The sequence below is a fragment of the Podarcis bocagei genome (genome assembly GCF_964188305.1).
Source record: "Podarcis bocagei genome assembly, chromosome: 17".
NCBI lineage: Eukaryota > Metazoa > Chordata > Lepidosauria > Squamata > Lacertidae > Podarcis > Podarcis bocagei.
In genome coordinates, this window is record NC_138143.1 from 22,636,163 (window position 1) to 22,655,860 (window position 19,698).

General features: G+C 41.2%; 1 protein-coding gene across 27 annotated transcripts in view; it reads right to left on the reverse strand.

Moving 5' to 3' along the window:
• The window catches only part of PTPRD (protein tyrosine phosphatase receptor type D), a 1,185,728-nt gene that overhangs the window by 454,217 nt on the left and 711,813 nt on the right, over positions 1-19,698 (reverse strand). For all 27 annotated transcript variants that reach the window (XM_081176033.1, XM_081176022.1, XM_081176026.1 and 24 more), the window contains one exon: positions 16,083-16,122. The gene's annotated coding sequence lies outside the window, so the exon portion shown is untranslated. The remainder of the gene's footprint in view (positions 1-16,082; positions 16,123-19,698) is intronic.

Sequence of the window (19,698 nt, forward strand, 5' to 3'; positions counted from 1 at the left end):
CACAGTGTGGAAAAAGAGTGTCATATTTAAAACACGTGTGAGCAAATAAAACAGGCTTTTAAGGGTTCAATTCAACCTTGAATTTAAATCTTATTTTGAGGCAAATGGATGAATAGAGCCAAGATGAGATAATTTAAGTATCTATTTACATTGTCTGGAAGGATTTAAGTTCATTATTGGGTACAGGCCATAAGCATCACTTGCTGGAAGCCCGTGTTATATCATTTCTTCATTCTGCATAACCTCCAGTAGATCAGTTACAGAGGGAGGCAGTCAGGGATAAAACTCAGGATACGGTTATTTCATAACCCATTAATATTCTTATTTGGGGGAAATGTAGGAAGTGGAAAATAGGAAAGAAAAGTCAAATATTGATGCAATCACATAACCTTTCCTCAAGGGCTGGAAAGATTTATCCTGGCAAAATTTTTATAAGAGACAGCAGGATGAAGGGGCAGGAATCCTCCTAGGGGCTGAAATTGTTAATCGCTATGGAAACACAAGCACTCTTAGAAAAATGTGCTCTTCCTTACTGGTGTCTCTTGTTGGATATATTGCTCTCTGGAGAGCTGTAAGACCACTTGGCTGCTATCAAGCCGACTGCAGGCAGCTCCTGACTGGAATGTCATCCTTTCCCTAAGCAGGAGATTCCCAAATCTCTTCCTAGCTAAACAAACCCACTCCTGAAGGCATCTGTTTGCTATCAACAGATGTAGGGCTGCTGTTGCTAAAGAGGTGAGACACAAGAATCCTGCTGTATAAAACTGCTTTAGCTTAGGCTCATTCTAGTGATAAGATTAAAAAAAGAGAGTTGATGAATGAAGTAAGAACTGTAAAGCACTTTGTACACTCTGAATTACAAATTATGATACTAAGAGCCTCATAGTTTTAATTGCATTTACAGATGAATACCAATCCTTTCAGAATCAAGTTCTATAACAAAATAATAATAATATTATTTACCTGAGATCCTTAAATCTCCAAAAGACAGCTTTGACACTTGACTACTTTATGGCAGTATAACTTCATCACTCCACCAGGTAAACCAGCTCCCCACTATTGCCTGAAGTTCTTAAACCTAATCATTTACTCAAAGTTACAGCCATGTTGGTGGTGCTATTAGCATGCAATTATTGTACAGCAAGACAGAAAACCAACTGAAGCTGTGAGTCGAAGCAAAATTTGGATTACTACCAGGGTGATTTCATTAAGACATTCATTAATGCACTATTTTCCTTTTTGAATGGACTAAAACCTCTAAGGAGTTTAAGGGGGGAAAATAGCAAAGCAGCAATAGACACCAGCAATTAAGAGCGTGATAGGCTTTTTCTCTTGCTAAGGGGTTCTGTGTATCTTAATAACATGTTTGAATTTTTGTCTTATTGTTTGCTTTAGTTGGTACTCCTGTTGGATTCTTTTTCTCTCATTATAATTGCAGGCATTATATCAACGAATGTGCCCCGGCAATCAAGCCTGTGGTTATTACACTGCATAATAATATACATTTTAACAGTGAGTTGGCCAATTATTTGAAGTTCCATTCTTTCTACTGGTATAGCCACTTTGTGCAGACTTACAACTTTGTATGCATGGAGGTTTGTATATATTGAGGTTGGTCTAATGTTCCAGTGGCTCCTTAATAATACCAGTGGTTTAATTATTGTGTTGTAACATGGGCTAATGCGATATGGTAGCATCAGACCCTAGTTCAGAGATTCCCCAAAGCCCAGGAAGCCTTTGCCCCGCTTAGGGAAGGAGGCACGATGCTCACATGCCTGACGTCCCCACCCAATCACAATTTGATTATTAGAGACATAGACTGGGTTTGCCAAGGGAGTGCCAACTGCGTGGTGACTTGCCTACTATAACATATCTGACAGCAACTTATGTGGTCACATGGACATGGTGCAAAATGTACTTTTGAGGTCCTGGATTGCTCTACCTGTTTGGGTTTCCATTTGTTTCAAATCTCTGAATCAGGAGAACTTTCCCAATTTTCTTCTCCTGGTGCTCAGCCCTTCTTGAAGAGAAAAAGGATTTTTGGCAGGTTTGGCCATGATAATATGGACGGAGGGAACACAACTGAATCTGTGGTTTTGTGCACATGATTTACATACAAATTATGGACTCCCTCTTCAAGACGTATGTTATGTATTCAGTGGCCTGTGTTTGCCTGAGCTTTAGTCTGAACTAGGATTCTGAGACCCTCCGTTCTGAGTTGATACATGATATCCAATCACATAGCATTTCAGGGTTTGGGCTACTGGCATTGGCTCTTAAGCTCTGAGTTACAATTCACAGCTTGGGAGTTTAGACAGCTAATCACGTTGAGTAGGAGTGGCCCAAGCCTTCAGGAATACATATAAGCAGTTGCTTTGCACCTGTTGTTCAGGTCTGTTTGCTCAATAAAGTTTTTTGCTACTATCACTATTTCTCATCTCATAGAAACCCACGTACACTTCCACGTGCATGTACTGAACCCATCTGAAGAAGACACAATTTTCATTTTGGGGTGTTGGGGGCAATGTGTGAGACACACTGTTTTGGAGATGTATGATATATACAAGAAATAATGTTTCATGTGTTTGCAGGTATCGTGACTGTATAAAGCTTTGTCTGAACAACACAAGTGTTCTAAGAATTTAGGTATGCAAGTGCTACTTGCTTCCAAGTCAGTGAATATTCACTATAGATAAAGTAAGCATTTTGTTCTCTAATTAAAAAATTACATTATCAGTGCAAAAAAAAAAAAAGGTTAAATAGTAGAAGTAATGGTAGCATTGTGTTCTATTAACACCAGAGATTGTTTGTTTGTCTCCCTCTGTCTATTTCAGTTCTTTCCCGCCCTGGTCAGAGCTTCAGCCAGGATTTTGTATATTTAATTAATGTCCCTTCTTGGCTCTTCTGAAATGCATGAAATGAAGTGCTCACAATTTTAGATGAAGTAATATCCATAACATTCTTGACCTACTTCCTGAAATTCATTCAGTCCACCTCACCATATGAGAAACAATGTGCACCTAGTGCTTAATTTGTCGTGAGCAGTACCAGAGCTTGGCACCTGCCAGTCCCTGCCAGACTGAAACTGGCTGTAGATCTCCGTTTCATTAGACAGTGCTGAATGCAGACTGCTGTTACACGTAACCATTTGGTAAGCTTGTCATCTTTATTGCCACACCATGTGATGAATGCTATGCTCCTTTGCTTTCCCAGTATCTGATCAGGTGTGCAAGTGTGATAACATTATCCTTTCCACTTGGCAAAATGATCAGTGATAAGGTGGAGTGGGCTTACTGGGGACTGCAGCTCTAGGTTTTTGTTTTTGTTTTAGTGCAGGAACAATTACGTATGTCATCTGCCAGAGTGCAAAGGTAAGCAGCCAATTCTTCTTGATCTGGCAAGTGAACATGGTGATGATCAGGTGTTTAAGTTTGATTGAGACAGATTAGCACAGAGGAAGTCAAAGAAAGAACAACAGAGGTGGGATACTTCTTTCCCTTTCTTTGATGCGGTTCCCACTTCTTTCTAGCAGTTGAAATGGTAACATTTCTTGGCAAGAATGTTTGCATCTTTAATTAAAAGTGCATTGTTACATTTCAGCTGTCTGAAAATGTTCCCTGAAAGCTCAGTGTGTTTCACAAGTTGTGCCTAAGCAGCAGAGTTTATTCCTAGGAAACTATGCATAGGACTAATCAGGGCTGTCTTAAGCATATGCAGTGCTGGGATGCAAAGATCCCCCCCCCCCAGGTTGCCCAGTCCCAGGTGTGCAGGAGGGCAGAGCTGGCCGGCCGCCTCAGCATCTTGCTGGCTCGTTCGCCCCCGAACTCACGGTGCAGAGCCACTCGCAGCAGCAGAGCCCACCACAGCACTCCGACCGACGGGCGGGCTCTTCCCCGGACTCAACTCTCGGGCCCCGGACTCTCAGCCTGGTGCCCCTGAGAGCCCAGCGCCCGGGTGCCCTGCACCCCTAGCGCCTATGGGTAAGATGGCCTTGGGACTAATGGTACATAAATTGAGTGCTATGCTACGTACTGTTACTCTCTGGGGATACACACACATACAATGCATATACCTGCATCTGCATTTTTGGACTCTTCTTGGGTCCATGGCTATTGGCACTTTTGGGGTACAGAGCTAAGCATGCTGTCAGTGTCTCCTTTACTTCAAACTTTTCCATAAAACACTGAGGATGATAGAAGTTCACCTTATATATTAGATCAGTATATGGGCAACAATGTGCTTCCTTCCTATCATACACAATCATGGCTGGGGAACAGAAAACCAGTTTCCACGCTTCTGTAGATAAAGGCCACCACAGCTGACCAGCATTCCAAATGAGTACACTGTGGTAACTTGCTGTGTGGTAAGTGTTTGTTAGTAATTATCCTACCTGACATAGTAAAAGCGTGCAAAATTAAGCAACTGTATAGCAACACTGAATTGCTGGCGGCAAATTGGGTGGTGGAACTGAAAAGGGGAGAGCAAAGTTTACTCCCAACCCAAGAGAAGTATGTCTCTGTTAAGATGCCTGACCTGAAGACTGGGAGGAAATACAGAGAGGAAAATTGCACTTAAAAGCACCAGAAATGATATATGATGAAAAAACATCACCCTACATACGACGCTGTGGTCTAAACCACAAAGCCTAAGGCTTGCCGATCAGAAGGTTGGTGGTTCGAATCCCCTCAATGGGGTGAGCTCCTGTTGCTCAGTCCCTGTTCCTGCCAACCTAGCAGTTCAAAAGCACATCAAAGTGCAAGTAGTCAAATAGGTACCACTCCTGCGGGAAGGTAAACGGCGTTTCCGTGCGCTGCTCTGGTTCGCCAGAAGCGGCTTAGTCATGCTGGCGACATGACCCAGAAGCTGTACGCCAGCTGCCTTGGCCAATAAAGCGAGATGAGCGCCACAACCCCAGAGTCGTCCACGACTGGACCTAACAGTCAGGGGTCCCTTTACCTTACATATATGCCATCTGTCCTGTCACTAGATGTTGGGTATCTCTTGAGTATGAAAACATTTACCTACCTTGTCAACTACAGGTATATATTATTATTGGTTTTTTTAAAAAAAAAACATGGGGGTACTGAATGCTATTGAAGGAAACAAGTATATACACTGGGTGGGGGATAAGGAGAAAGGCTCAGTTCATTTTTATTTATGTGTGTATCCATTCACTTCATTTGTAGTCCATTTTCTCCAATAAGCGTGGAAAAGAAACATGCCATAATTGCACTGCAGAACAAGGGAGAGCAAATGGTAAATGGCTGCAAATGGTTCGCAGATAAGTGAGGTGATATATAACAAGGAATCGGAGGAAATGGCAGAAGAAGAAGAAAGGACGAGAAACCAATTTCATATATAATGTGCATTCCCTAAAGACAAGGCAAGGTGACTAAATAGGTTGTGAGAAGTTTCTTCAAAGTATGGAAAGGTCACTTGCACACCAGCCATAAGATCGCAATCTCTCTGTGTATTTGAAACATGGCAACATCAGCAAATTAATATATCCACGGGGCATAGGGATTCCGGAAGTGCAAATTGGTGATTAATTTGGGCCTTACGGAAAGTTATCTGAATATAGCAGGGTCTTCCCCTGTTTCTCAAGCCTTGGACAAAGGTGCACATTAATTTTAATTTTCTCTGACTCACTTCATTTATCACTGGTTCTACCCTGGAGATTTTATATGCTTCAGATCAGATTATTCCAGGTCACGCTTGTTAAGAGTAGAAACTTTGATGTTAAGTGCTGAAATGTCTTGTCAAAATAGCTCTTCTTCTGTACTATTTGGATTGAGGTCCTTCAGTCAGCCAGCTTTGATAAAACGGGATATCCCTAGAGAAAGACGTTGATGAGGATTTTTTTTAATATAAAGTTGCTTTCATCAGTGTTTTGGCCTCTTTTTGCTTCCCGTAGGTAACATCTGCCAAGACTTCCTTGAGCTTTAGTGAGATCACAGTTTGGAATCAGTATGTGACCCATTGAATGGCTCATTTTTGAACAAAGATTATGAAGCTCACGAAAGGAATAAAACTTGTCCACTTGGTCAACTGATTTCCAGTTATTTTATTGTGGCCAAATGCTCTGCCTCTGCTTACTTGCACCTGATAGCAAGTCGAAATTGCTTCACTTCTGTTCGTGGAATCCTCTATTGCAGGCCACCTCAAACTTGGCCCTCCAGATGTTTTGAGACTACAATTCCCATCATCCCTGATCACTGGTCTTGCTAGCAGGGGATCATGGGAGTTGTAGGCCAAAAACATCTAGAGGGCGAGTTTGAGGAAACCTGCTCTACTGGACCGAAACACCTCTTACCAACAGAAGGGGCCCTTCCACAAATGCAAAGATTCAGCTGGATCCAATGTACTGCTCTTTGGTTATTGTTCTATAAAACCGGGTGGTGGGGGGTGAGGACAGCATTTCCTCATGGTCAGCCTGCTGGGAGTCGCAGACCAGAAGTGAATGGTGCCAGAGGCGAAACTGGACAGAACAAAGGATAGAAAAGTTGGAAGTTTCTGCACGTGCTCACACCTCCCTATCCAAGCAAGGAAGTGCCATGACCACAGTTCAAGGACACATTTCAGGCATGCAAAAGTTCTTAAGAAGGGTATGGAGAAGGGGAGGTGAAGAGGACATGAGGCTTGGGAAAGGAACATGGCCTACAAAGAATTCCAAAGGTCAGACCTGGAAGGTGATGTTTATCCCCTGGGCCTGAGGTTCTCCATCTTTGCAATAAACTAGTGTTTTAAAATACTTGACCACATAATTTATCACTACTATGTGTCTGTTTGAATGCTATTTCCAATCCAAGTGTTCTTGTTGGTTTGTGCACATGCAGCAGTGGTCTGAAAAACCATTGTCTTATTGGGACTTTTCGGTAAATTTCCAATTGCAAAGTTGCCAACATGTTTACTGGCTATCTTGCCTACCGTGTGAGCAATCGGAATAATCTGCATGCACCTTGTAATGTCTTTGGGGAAACAGAGGTAGGAAAAAGGCAACTTTCTGAAAAAGAAGATACATTTCTCTGTCTAATAAGTATCCATTATATGAAAATTAAAGTCTGTAACAAAACATTTGTGTATTACTTTCCTTAATCCCAAATTACCTTTTTAATGAAATCAAGAAGTGGAACATAAATTGGTTAGCCTATGTTTTCTTGTGTTGTTGCTTTGCTATTTACAGATGTATTGTAATTTGGGGTAAGGCATAACAAACAGTTCCTTCTTTTACAAATGTAGCTAATTTAACAAGGCAGATTTCAGGATGAAAATGGCTATCAGCAGACAGGAATTCCACAGATGATGTTTCTTTGACATTTAAAACAGTTCCACATGGGGCACCGTTTTCTGAAGATGTAATTCCTGTCAATTGCTCTAGACACTTAAAACAAGTCAACGCAGGGACAGAAGCCCAGAAAGGATTTTGGATGTCCTAAAGCAGCCTTCCACAAACTGGTGCTCTCTAGCTGCTTTAGACTACAACTCCCATCAGCCCCAGCCAGTATGCCCAAGGCAAAAAACTGATGGGAGTTGTAGTCCAGCAACATCATTCTTTTAGCATCATCATAAATGTGCATTTCGTCCAACAAACAGTTTAGCTTTCCAACATAACACATAATCTGGATGGTAGGAAATTTTGGACTAAGGTGGTTAGGTAAAAATATGAGCAGAAGTATTTACACTGTATTTCAGCGGAATTTGCTAAAGGCAAAAATGGAAAGATGCATCATCATCATCATCATCATCATCATCATCATTTATTTATACCCCACCCATCTAGCTGGGCCTCCCCAGCCACTCTGGGCGGCGTCCAACAGAAGATTTAAATACAATATAATTCATCAAATATTAAAAACTTCTGCAAACAGGAAATATTATAACATAGCTTCCCAGAATGCATTGTGGGAGAAGATGGCTGCCCAGGTAGCCACTAATTGTTGGGGGAAATTTCTGTAAATGAAGAACAGTATTTAAGTCCCACTTCTGCTGACCATGCGTTTACTGCTAAGGTATTCCTGACTCCAAAAAGGTTTTCAAAAACTTTTGCCTGCCTCCCACTAATGCGGTTAAAGGATGACCTCCCGCTTTCATAGCTCATCAGTAGAGTTATGAAAATGGCAGGATATTTTTTCACTCAGCGCTATACAATATGAAGTACATAAAGACTTGTTTCTACGGAAGGCATAAGCAAGAGGAAACTGTTGATGTACTGTTAGCGAAACTTTCTGCTGTGAAAGTAATCAAATTTCCAGTCATTTAGCTTTGCTTCCATTTGTTGCATCATTACTTGTCATTATGAAGGCTTCTGCTGAACTCTTAGGATGTCTCTTAATCTTTTTTCCCCCAAAGAAACAGCCACTTTAACACCAAAAAGGGCAAATGTCCCATCAAGGTCCCAAATGTCACATAATTTTTCTCTAGTTAGGGCCATCTCGGGCAGCAAGCTTTTACCGCAGTTCACTCAAACGAGGCCTTTGACTATGTCATTCTAAAAATAGCTGCGTATAGCGGCCTTCCATTAATTCTTAACTTTTTTATTTTTTTTTGGGGGGGGAGGAAGAAAATAATTTCCAGCTCATTTTGTTTACAGCACATATTGGACAGACAGTGTCACCTTGAAGACCACTTCCCCCCCCGGGGCAAACCATGCTCTTGTTTAGATCCAATGTTAAGTTAAAGTTACTTTAATGATTCGCAAGGTGAGGTTGGGGGTGTTGGACTCTGCACATATTCAGGCAAATTGTGAATTCACTGCAGGGTCCTGAGGCCGTGTTCCTCCTTTACAAATTTAAAATAGGATCTAAATGGGATATGCACAAGCACATTCCTATATGTATACACACCCAATCTTATGTACACTTTATATTTCTGACTCATGAGTTAAATATCACATGTATCAAGGGTATGCATAAAGTAACATGTATGTGTATGTGTACGCACTATTTGGGCATATCCGTGGGGTGACACATGCATATGAACCTGTGTTCTCTATTGTTCACCTGTGTTCTCCTAAATTTGTTCAGCAACTCAAAGAGATTCAGAAAACAGTGGTACCTCGGGTTACATATGCTTCAGGTTACAGACTCTGCTAACCCAGAAATAGTACCTCAGGTTAAGAACTTTGTTTCAGGATGAGAACAGAAATTGTGCGGCGGCGGCGTGGCGGTAACGGGAGGCCCCATTAGCTAAAGTGGTGCTTCAGGTTAAGAACAGTTTCAGGTTAAGAATGGACCTCCGGAACGAATTAAGTACTTAACCCAAGGTACCACTGTATTTAGTGGAGTATTTTATGTACGTCTGTGTTGGTGTTTGGGACTGCAGGAGCTTCCTGTCACCAATCGGAAGCTGTGCCTTGGTTTCCAAATGTTTTGGAAGTTGAACAGACTTCCAGAACAGATTCCGTTCAACTTCCAAGGTACCACTGTATATACCATATATAAACCTGCTCAGATCATTTCTAAAAGGATTAAAAATGCTTGTAAACAATCTTAAGCAGTGTATACAAAATAATAAAATGCATACTATACAGAATAAAACTATATAAAACCTGCAAAAAATTCTACAGCTGACCAATAATATATGTGATCAATGTCTCTGCAGTCATACTTTGGGCTGCGAATGTGATCCGTGCGGGAGGCAAGTTCGCAACCCACAGCGTTCGCGTCTGCGCATGCATGTGACACGATTGGGTGCTTCTGTGTATGTGCGTGATGTCATTTTGTGCTATTGCGCATGCGCGAGTGCTGAAAGGAACTAACCCATTCCAGTACTTCCGGGTTCAGCGTGGTCCGCAACCCGAAAACGCATAATCCGCAGCATTCGCAACCCGAGGTATGACTGTAATCTGAAAATGCTTGGGTGAATTCTAGCTGATATTAAAACCAAAAAACTTCTGGCACATGGCACAAGACAGGTGCCACCATGCTAAAGGTCCTACCAAGTAGCTGCAAGATGGCTTTCAAGACCATGCAACACCGAAAAGAAGGCCTCTTCAGATGAGCTCAGTGACTGAGCAAGCCTGTAGGGGACTTTGTTTTATTTATTAAATACATAAAAATGCTTTTCAATAAATATTTCCTGGGCATCTTACAACAAAACAGTATTAACTATATAATATATAAGTACAATGTTTCCAAAATGAATACAGCATGTAGGGTTTGGGTTAGGGAGAACGATTGTATGTTTGAACAACAGAATATAACAGGGCTTCCTAATCTAATCTAGGCACATGAAGAGGAGCAAGTTTGTGCCTCCCTCCCTCAATATTCTCATATGCCTGCCTCTCTGTTTCTTCTTCAGACTTTCACACTGAAGCCTTTGAAAAACATCCTATGGGCAGAAAGCACAATATGTTTAGGCTGTTTTCATATGCTTGGTTTCCTGGTTTAAATATGGTCAGCAGGTCATGGAGTCTGAATCTGTGTGTGCTGGATTTTGCGCAAGTACAGCCCTATGTGGACGTACTAGGGTGTTTGGGCCAATGTGAGTGCTCCCACTCTCCTCTGAGCATATGAGGCACATGGGTGAAAGATGCACAGGGTTAGTGGTTAGGGGTTAGGGGTTAGGAGTTAGGAGTTAGGAGTTAGGGGTTAGGGGTTAGGGGTTAGGGGCTAGGGGTTAGGGGCTAGGGGTTAGGGGCTAGGGGTTAGGGTTAGATTCTGCTCCAGATTCTTCTGACTGGGTCTGCAAAAAAGGTATGGATTTCTATATTGTTAGCTATTCTAAAATGATTGTTTAAACTTTAAGCTATGTTTCGTTATGCGAGCATACATGGTGCTTTGCGATCCACAAAAGGCATGTCTCTGTTAATGCAACACTACCTATCTCATGTAGGATTTGTGCTGAAACTCTCATTGATGCCTCTGCCTCTGATTGGTGCGTTAAAAAAACAACAACAAAGCTCCCATACTCTCTCACACAACGATAAGTCAGTAATTAGACATAGTGGATTTGTACAAAACACAAAAGACCTCTCCTGCAAAAACTGGTACTCCCTTTGTATCTTAATTTGAATACAATCCACACTCCCTCTGGTTAGGCATTTCTGATTTATCTGTTTCCTTGGCAAAATCTGGAGATTTAAATCTTTATGAAAAATGAAATACATCATAGGCAGCCTTAGCATTCCCTTGTGGTCGAGGAAACCACCTCAACAGAATTCTCTTCTGCTGTTATAAGGAGGCAAAATGAGAAGCTTATTATATAAGTGACGGTTTTTATAACCTTGTCGGCTTTCATGAAGATTCAATTTTGGAAATGACGTCATTACTGCCATGGTAAGAGTGAATACCTGCATGCTGGATAAAATGGTGATTCATTGTAAGGATGGCAGCAAAATGAGAACATATTACTTATGGGGAAGCATCCAGAGTTAAATTAACACATTTTGCTAGGATTTCAGTGATTGTGGATAAACAAGTCATGGGAGCTTTTCTTTTTACCCAATAACTGAACTCACTGTTCAACAAGGACAGCAAACAAGGAAAAAATATTGCAACAGAAGTAGCACTAATCTTTAAAAACTGTATGTAATTAGATCACGTCATTTGCGGAAAACAGGAAGACTCACTTGCTAACTTGCTATGAAAGTTAAGTTGTTTCTGTGGAAAATACTAGCAACTTTCTATCGTAGATATCAGCTACAAACCTGCTGATATATTAGCAAGCTCCTTTGTTTTAAGGGCAGTGGTTCCCTCCACCTAACATTAGATAGGCACACAATCAGAGACACCCCACTCTCACTATTTCAATAGCCTTTGATCTCCATAATTAGCATCCACTTCCCTCACAAGTAATGTAAATATACACATTACCATAAATAAGCAAATTGCTGTAAGTCTGCTTGGAAGAAGTAATGGCTTCCAGGAAAGAGAGCAATTACAACTTTCAGATCTCTCTCTCTCTCTCTCTCTCTCTCTCTCTCTCTCTCGGACTTTTGATTTTCTGCCTTATGTTATTGACCCAAGCTGTTCATGCTTCATTAAGACAAACAGCAGTTTTGCTACTGGCTTCATTGCAGACCCTCCAAGTGCCCCTATTTTCCAGGGACAGTCCTGGATTTACAGAAGATGTCCCAGTTTCTGATGTGATCCCAGAATGTCCCTCTTTTCTTTGGGTGTCCCTATTTTCATCAGAGAAATGTTGGAGGGTATGGAACTATACAACAGCCACCAACCCCCACACCCTGAGCCAAGGAGATAAGAAATTACAGTGGTGCCTCGCAAGACGAAAATAATCCGTTCCGCGAGTCTCTTCGTCTAGCGGTTTTTTCGTCTTGCGAAGCAACCCTATTAGCGGCTTAGCGGATTAGCGCTATTAGCGGTTTAGCAGTTTAGTGGCTATTAAAGGCTTAGCGGTTTAGCGGCTAAAAGGCTATTAGCGGCTTAGCGGCTTAGAAAAAAAGGGGGGAAAGCGGAAAAAATCGCAAGACTCGCAAGACGTTTTCGTCTTGCAAAGCAAGCCCATAGGGAAATTCGTCTTGCGAAGCGCATCGAAAAACAGAAAACCCTTTTGTCTAGCGGGTTTTTCGTCTTGCGAGGCATTCGTCTTGCGGGGCACCACTGTATACAATCTTTAAAAAACATCTGGAAGCAGCCCTGTATAGGGAAGGTTTTTAATGTTTAATGTTTCATTATGTTTTTATATATGCTGGAAGTTGTCTAAAATGCCTCGGGCGACCCAGTCATATGGGTGGGGTATGATGATGATGATGATGATGATGATGATGATGGAATAGAACCAAACCGAATATTCTGAACATTCATTTCCCCTTTAATCTTAAGGTTCAGACCATTTCTAAAACAACTTTCCTTCCTTTTAACTATCTTCTTATATTTGGCTCTGGTACTTGCATCTAACTTGAAGCTGGAATATAAAACAAATATAGGATCATGCTTTGCTTACATGTCAAGTCAAGGACATATTCCTGTTGACAGTGAAAAGCTGAGGTTCATAAAATGCACTTTGTGCAGTAGATGCAAGCTAAGTACAGCCATGGACCAAAACAAGTGCGCTGGTGGTCACATAATCCAATATCAGCAAAGGAAGAAACAAGATAGAAATACAAGTTTACTGATCTGATATCAAATTGAAAAATAGTTCAAAATGTTATCATTTCCTTTATTCAACAATATGCTTAAACCAGATACATCTAGGGGAGATGAGATAAACAACAGAGTTAGCAAAGTAATATTTTGCTTTGAGAGCCTACAGTGCTTAGCTAGAAAGAATAATATAGAGGGAGAATCCGCAGGATTCCCTCTACATTTTAGACTCAGTGTTTGACTACTAAATTTTGTGTACAAGGAATTAACCCACCAGGAAAAAAAAGGTATCACATGGCATGGGGGTCATATCCCCCGCAACGGGGTGAGCTCCTGTTGCTCAGTCCCTGCTCCTGCCAACCTAGTAGTTCGAAAGCACGTCAAAATGCAAGTAGATAAATACCTCTGGCGGGAAGGTAAACGGCGTTTCCATGCACTGCTCTGGTTCGCCAGAAGCAGGTTTGTCATGCTGGCCACATGACCCAGAAGCTGTACGCCGGCTCCCTTGGCCAATAAAGTGAGATGAGTGCCGCAACCCCAGAGTCGGTCACAACTGGACCTAATGGTCAGGGGTCCCTTTACCTTTACCTTAAACCACTGTAGAAATTAAATCGAAAGGTGGTATATGAATGTTAGCAGTTAATAATACTTTTGTTGTTATTATTAGGACTTGCAATGGTTTGCAAAAGGTAATTATGGGCTTGCTTGCTTTCAAATACAAATGTACGACAAACTATATGGGGACAAACCCCTAGCAGAGACACACCTCACTATACACTCTATCCATTCATAGGTCCACATTGTCTTTCACTGCATTATCAGAGCTATTCGTTTCAAACATTTTTAGAGCCTGTAAATTATATGTACTTCAACCTGGATTAAGTAGAATGGTTTTTCTTGTTTTGAAGTGTATTGATGTCTAGCCATCAGCTGAAATGGGTCACATGGTCTCATCCCAGTTAAATAGATTGTCGCTAGCAATCAAAGGTCTATGGCCCTTTATGAACTCACTCCTGTTTTTGTAGATTTCATTATTGTACTGCTCCTGCCATTAATCTATCTTCCTCTGCATCAGGATTTGTTTGCCTGCTCATATTATGAAGCCCCTTCAAATTGCTCTCTGTTCCACCCTGACGGAAGAAAATCTAGGAACTGCTTCTCCAACATAGCACCGTAGGAAGATCAACAGGCTATTTTAAATCTTAAGATCATCTTGGATTTTTAATATCAGTGTTTAGCTTGGAAAGAGCTCAAATGAAATGTTTAATATTTCTAACTTTGAAGATATTTAACAACACTATAATGTATTTGTTAAGCATGGCAATGGAGCCATTTTGCATTTTATTTGGTTCTTTGAGAATTATCTTGAAGGACTTAGCAGTTTGTGTCCTGTTATAATGAGCCACAAAAAGTCCAGAAAAGGGTTCATGCTTCCTGATGCATAAGGCCTCAACTCCTTGCAATAATACTTCTCATTCATGCCTTCTTAAAGTTTTTTCTTGCTCCTCACATACGGAAACTCTCTTACCCAAAGCCCAAGGACTATTGAGGTTGACCAAATAAAGCTAGACTGGACAATGTGTTTTGGCATGCCTTTCCTGTTTCCTTCATTGCTTCCTCTGCAGAGGAGATAAAGGAAGTGGCATTTGAATGTACATTTTGGTGAATGCTATTGTGTATACATTTGGTGTGTTCACAGAGCATGAATGAAGATGAAGCTAGGAGAGGTAGGCATGGGAGTAGGAGGGGCAAGGTAATATGCATATAATTCTCAAGTGCTGAATGTCAGAAGATGATGCCACCTTGAAAACTAAGATTCTACTATTCCAAGAACCAAGATTCCATGCATAGTATTGAGCATCAGTTCACACACTTACAATGAGCTACTTTTGCCATTTGGCCAGTCACTCCACTTTTATGAATAATCATTTTGAGGTCTTCACAATTTCTTTTTGTTTCTACTACGTGAATAATTTGACATAATCCACAAACCTGGCCACTGCTAAACCCTAACTCCACATAATTCACGACCCTGTTGAAAAGCACCAGTCCCAAGCTAGATTTTTGGGGACCCCATTTCTTGCATGTCTCCAGGGTGAAAACTGTCCATTAGCAATCTCTATCTCTCTTTAGAGTCTACACGTGGATCCTGGATGAACACATCAAGCCATGGACTTCAGTACCACCTCTACACTGATGATAACTGAGTTTTATCACTTGATCTCAGAACTTTTTCCTTCAAGTTGATTCACACATACAACTCCCTGTCTGATATTTTTGCTTGGACATTTCATCACCTTCTCAAATGCAGTATCTTCAAAAACCAAACTTCACACATCTCCTTCAGATATGACTCTTAATGCTAAACTCTGTTTCCATTGACAACATCACCATACACCCCACTGAAAAACCTGCTTGGGTGCTCAAATCCCCTTTGCAATTATGTCAGGGGAAGTAGTGATTAGCATGCTAGTCTAGCCCCCCACTGTTACTGGCCCCATCAGCCTTTACAAATTGCAGGTCTGTCTTCCAGGATTCTAAATCACATGGAAAGCTTCCTCAAAGTAAATAAGGCATCTCATTGCAAATATTCACTTTCCCAGCATGTGGAAAGGCAGTAAAGGCCATCATAGGGATGCAACACAGGAGGCGGTGCCAAAAGTCTCATTCCTGCCTTCCTCCTTATCATGTGAGTCTTAAACACCTGAAGGCTTTATCTTTGTCTTTGACAACAATCTTATTTTGCAAATGAATTACAATACATTATTGTGAAGCACCATAGATATTACTAGTAAAGGTTTGGTAAAACATAACATGCAAAGCGTACGGAACCAATAAACTCTCTCATAAGGGATTCTAGCCATTCTACAAGTGCAAAAATGTTTCTAGATATAATTTGAGGAGAAGAAAAATATAATCTGCAAAGCTTCTTTCTACTTTCTACTTCAATTCAACTTCTAGATTTTGCCCGGAAATTCCCACTTTGAGATTAAGCATATTCCCCACCATCATAAAATAAAGCAGCTGTAAAAATCTTACTTTGGTGTTGTTAGATTCTGGTGTTGTATAGACTTCTCACCTAAAAGAAAAGAAACGAAACAAGGTTTCATAATCTATATTCTCATTATTCCAGCATCAAATCAAATTGTGTCTTTATTTTACCCAATGAAATAACAAGTGCTAAGACATAAACTACATGAAAGAATTATAGTCAAGACATAATAGCAAAAGATATAAGCGAAAATTTCAGCTTATAAAGAGGACCCCCACACTATTTTACTTCATTTATTTCCATTTCTGAATTATACAACTCCGCGAGTTGATATCATTATTATTTGTAATTCCGATGCATTGAAGAAATCATATAAGTGATTTATTTAGATCGGAGAGATTCAATCTATTATCCTGTTATCTAGCAGGGGAAAGTGTGTGTGTGTGTGTGTGTGTGTGTGTGTGTACACAAACACACACCTGTATATCCTGTTCAGCAGTGCTCTAGGACATGGGTAGGCAAACTAAGGCCTGGGGGCCGGATGCAGCCCAATTGTCTTCTAAATCCGGCCCACAGACGGTCCAGGAATCAGCATGTTTTTACATGAGTAGAATGTGTGCTTTTATTTAAAATGCATCTCTGGGTTATTTGTGGGGCATAGGAATTCATTCATCCCCCCCCCCCGAAAAAAATATAGTCCAGCCCCCCACAAGGTCTGAGGGACAGTTGACGGCTCCCTGTTGAAAAAGTTTGCTGACGCCCTGGAGTCTAGGACAAGTTGTCAGTAGTGTGGAAAGCAATTGGGAGGTATTGTTTTTACGAAACAATACTGTAATGTGTATTTTGACTTCTTTTTGAGATACAAGCACAGTGCAAAGGTAAAAATTGAACTTGGAACTCCATCCTACTAGGAAAAGTCCCCTTCATTTTAAAATATCTTATGTTTCATTGGGTCAGGATCCTTAAGCACCAGCCGATTCCTTTCCTATATCTTCCCAACTTTATCTTCTTCAAGGCCTGATGTTTATCTTGTCCTCTCCAGGATATTGACATTGCCTCTTCCTGCCTGCAGTTCCCTGAACTCCGTGGCATTAAAGCATCTTGGCAAAATCAGGTTTCCCTGCCATGGCAAAGCTCCTTTTGTAGCATGTTACAGTGTAAATTTTAAGATGACTAGGCAACAAGAAATATTTATATGATGGTACATTTGTACTGCTACACAACGAGATGTTTTGATATATATTATGTTTGTATTTAAATCACAATTCTTGAGTAGTGTGGTCTATTTTTAGTTTTAAACTAAAGAACAGATAGGAGAAATTATACATAACAAAGGAATCATCCCAGTTACTCAAAAAGGTTGTTTTGCACTGGGAAATTAATTGACTAAATTTGTATTCAAAGCAGCAAGGGAACAAATTAGACTGCAGGTAAGGAAAGACTGTGACATGCTTTTGCTAAAGGTTTCTAAGCATGATATTCTATTTTGGCTTGGTGTTACTAGAAACCAAAATGACACCCAGTGGTGTAGAAGCTTACACATGATTCCTAAGGACTGCGCCAGTTGCCAGGTGTAAATGGCTTGCATTAACCTGACAAAAATATATATACCGTAAATATGGTGATAGCAGCAGGCTGTTAGGATGACAGTCTTCTGAAAAACTGGCTGATTGGGCTCTCCTCCCCTCTCCTTCAATTGCCTTCTAGCAATGGCAAAGTGACTGGAATATTTCCTGCCCCTTTCTTTTGTGCAAGCTGGTTCAGCCATTTATTTCAGGTCCTACTGCACAATTCCCCCTGTGCTCTTTCCAGCTAAACTGTATGCCTAACTCAGTAACGAGGATGTCATTAAACAAAAACATTGTGCTTCTGAAGAGGTGAAACCAAGTCGTTGATCCTGGAATAGCCAAAGGATAAGCAGTAGCTGAGGCCCACACATTTTGGTTTGGCTTATTAGCAGACCCTAATTTGTGGCTATCACTGACTCCACTCCATGTGTTGTTCCATACACATGCCGGAGAAATTAGGGATCGGAGAGGTGGAGTCACTGACTTTGGAGCTGGCTAAGGAAGTTAAAGTGTCCCTTGCTGCTACTTCCCTTCCCAAAGCAGTGTGACCAGGGCTGGATCTAGACATGTCAAAGACACAATTCAGTTAAACCAGGCACCCCCAAACTGCAGCCCTCCAGATATTTTGGCCTACAACTCCCATGATCCCTAGCTAACAGGACCAATGGTCAGATATGATGGAAATTGTAGTCCAAAACATCTGGAGGGCCGAAGGTTGGGGATGCCTGAGTTAAACATGTTGTAAACTCATACAGGGAAATCCGGTAGGGAAAGACAGGACTCCACAGCGCCATCTGGTGCCACAGTGTTGAATTGCATATACAATGCATATAAAACACTTTTTCTCTACCAATCTAGCTGAGTCCATGGTAGACCTTCCTTGGATCCAGTGGACAAGTGGCTCTCTTTTTTTGTAGCAATTTTGGAATCTGTTACAACTCTGGCGTCAGAGTCCCTGTCATCGGAGAATGAATGGACACTGGTAAGACGTTCCTTCTGTTTGATCTTATCATTCATAGCCATAGGGGAGGAAGCTGATTCCCCAAAGCCTGACATTAAGGCTGGATTAGCATTTAACATCCCGTTGTGCATTGGTATGCTGTGTTAAGTCACGGTTAGTGATCTGTTAACAACCCTCTATGCAGCAGAGTAGGCTGAAAGCAAAGAGTAAGGTTACCATAACTTCCGCCATACAGCTTCAATATGCTGATGGCAATGTAGTGTGCACACTCAGAGGATGACCTTCAAACCATCCTAAATAGCTTCGCAGAAGCTTACAAAAAGCTTGGCCTATTGCTCAACATCCCAAAAACCAAAGTGCTGCACCAACAAGCACAAAACAACTCCTCTGAAGTACCACAAATCCAACTTAATGGTGTAACGTTGGAAAATGTTGATCACTTTCCCTACCTGGGCAGCTATCTTTCTACAAGGACCTGCATTGATGCTGAAATCCAGCATCGTCTGAGCTCTGCGAGAACACCTTTCTCCTGATTGAAGTGCAGAGTGTTTGAGGACCAGGGCATTCACAGCAAAAGCAAAATGCTTGTTTAAAAAGCTATTGTACTACCAACTTTACAGTATACTTGTGAAACACGGAGCACTTACCAAAGGTGTCATGGACTTTGAAGATGCTTGAACCCAGGACGAAAGGGAGAAACGTGCTAAGAAGAAGGCACATTTGGCAAACCCTCACCTTGATCAACTCCCACCCAGAAACCTATGTCCCCACTATGGAAGGACGTGTGAATCCAGAATTGGCCTCCACAGTCACCTCCAGACTCACTGTTAAGACCGTGTTCATGGAAGACAATCTTCATGGAAGAAGAAGAAGAAGAAGAAGAAGAAGAAGAAGAAGAAGAAGAAGAAGAAGAAGAATGCAGCAGAGATGAGAAAACCATACACTTTGTTGCATTCCATCCTGGACTCCTTTAATCTTCTTTCCCTTCTCTGGTGTTAAGACACATTCCCTCTGGCAGAACTAAAAAAATGCTTAAAGTGAAATGATGAAACAGATACTGAGGATGCAACTGAACAGACGGTCCTCTTAATTACTGTGTGTCACAATCATAACAGACATTCTTCCAAAAGTAGA